This window comes from Cryptomeria japonica, chromosome 8 (assembly GCF_030272615.1).
Source record: "Cryptomeria japonica chromosome 8, Sugi_1.0, whole genome shotgun sequence".
NCBI classification, from domain to species: domain Eukaryota; kingdom Viridiplantae; phylum Streptophyta; class Pinopsida; order Cupressales; family Cupressaceae; genus Cryptomeria; species Cryptomeria japonica.
In genome coordinates this window covers 427,687,434-427,689,721 of record NC_081412.1, presented here as the reverse complement: position 1 = coordinate 427,689,721, position 2,288 = coordinate 427,687,434, and positions in this window count along the sequence as shown.

Sequence of the window (2,288 nt, the reverse complement as noted above, 5' to 3'; positions counted from 1 at the left end):
AAGATTCTTGGTTAGCATGCCATCTAAAATTGTTATATCTCCTAACCTACAACAAATAAAACCATCTGTTGTAGCCAATCAAGGTCTACCTAAAATAATGGGATATTCTCCCAATGTTTCCTTTGGAGAAAGAATCATAAAGTCAACTAGATATTCCCAAGAGTCAAAAGTGACTACAAGATCTTCCACCATACCATCAAGTCTAACAATAGAGGTATCTGCTAGCTGCAGGAGTGTAGGGGTAGGTCTTAGAGTAGTAATATTTAGATGTTGCATGACATCTTTTGTCATTACATTAATAATTGCTCCGAGGTCAATTACGACATTTTGGACTTGTATTCCAATGATGACTATTCCAACCACAAGACTTCTAGGGTTAGAGTACTTAGGAACAATGACCTTCCCAAGCATTATATCAACCAAATGACCTATCACATGAATTGTTTGTGGATCCTTTTTCTTTCTTCTTGGTTTCTTTGGTTAAGCCTCTTTGATAGATTTTTAATAGATGAGGAAATCTTTAATGGCTTGGAACAAAGTAATTTTGACACAAACATGCTTTAGTTGATCTATACGATCAAACATTGGTTCCTTTGTTTTATTTGTTACTTCTATCTGAAGCCTTCGATGAAATGGAGGTTCTATATATGATTTTTGTGTTTGATTGGGTGACACTAGCATACTAGGAAAATTATCCCTTTCAAATTCTTCTGTAGATAGCTCAGTGGTAATAGGGGAAGAAGGTGTTGGCAGGTTTGTTCCTGATCGAAGGTGAATATCACTTATGTTTACAACATGTGCAGGATATTGATTGGGATCATCAGAATAAATAGGTAGTTACTGTTGTGGTTTTCTATTAGGATTAGGGATAGGTTGCACTGACAAATAAGTAGGCCTAGGCACACTAGTGTTTGGATTGGGAGGAGGCATTAAAGCTTGCTACTGTAGTTGTTGAGGTGACTATAGGTAACCAGTTGACTAGTTGGGCCATTGTTTTCCTCCCCTTCATTGGAATGTCTATTGCCAATTCCCTTGAGGTGGTTGCCAACCCCCTTGAGGTTGCTACCATGAAGATGGGGAATTTAGATAATTAGGCCAAGTAACTTTATTATTCCATGGTTGTGAAGTAAAATTCCCATAGTTTTGTGGGTAATAAGGCTACCATTGACTATTAGGATAATAACTATTTGTATAAGGACCATTGAAAGATAATGGGTTTGGTTGCATACCTTGTCTTGGAGCCCATGGCCTTCTTTGTGCAATGTAGAAAAATTGATCTTCATCTCCTTCAATTGATTTTAATTCTGGTGGAATTGATTTGCTTTCAATATTAGCTACTATTTTGCACCTACAATCCTTTCTTTTTTGTCTACAGTGAGGGCAATATTTTGTCAACATTGCCTTTGCCTCCTCATGCTTCTTTTTGGCTTGAAGTGCATCTAGCTGAGTAACCATATTATTTATGATGTCTTGCTTAAAATTTGATACCAAGTTAGCGATCTCCATCCTTGAGACTCAATTAGTGGATTATTTACTCATACTAGGTTGGTAACCTCTTCCTTTCTTGGTAGCTACTCTAGAATAGTTTTGACATATTTTCTAGATGTCTTCCCAAGGGACTTGAGTTATATCTCCTCCTCTCATCAAGTCCAAGGAGTCAGTATAACTCTCATTGATTCCTATGAGGAAGAGCATCTTTTGAGATTCTTGATTGAGTGCATGCTATGAGGATTTTTACAAACAAAATAATAATCTTGAAATGTAATCCTCCAAACTTTAATCTTCCTTTTTCTACATCCAAAAGATGTCATTTCCCCTCATATTACCACTTCTACAATACTCTTTATATTTCTAAAGAAATTTTGTTTTCATGATGTCCCAACTGTTAAGAGAATCTCTTCCTAAACTCTTGAACAATCTTAATGTTGCTTCTTTCAAAGTAGTAGGAAATAGTTTAAGCTTATGAGCATTTGTGGTGTAGTCATAGCTCTTACCAAGGATATCAAATTCAAACATGAAAGTATTTGGGTTCTTTGTTCCTAGACCATAAAATTTAGGAAGAACTAAAGCAGGGATATTCTTGAGATTATTAATATCATTTTGATCAGTGATAGGGAATTCCAAAGTGGTTTGGTTATTTTTATTTTGTGCACCCATCCTTGGTTGATAAGGTATCAAAGCAAATGGGTTGTCAAAAGGATTTTGGCTAGTTGGATCTTCAGGATTGTTAAAATTGGCAAATTTATCAATGAAAGGATTTATGTCTCGATCTCTCCCTTCTTCTAGCT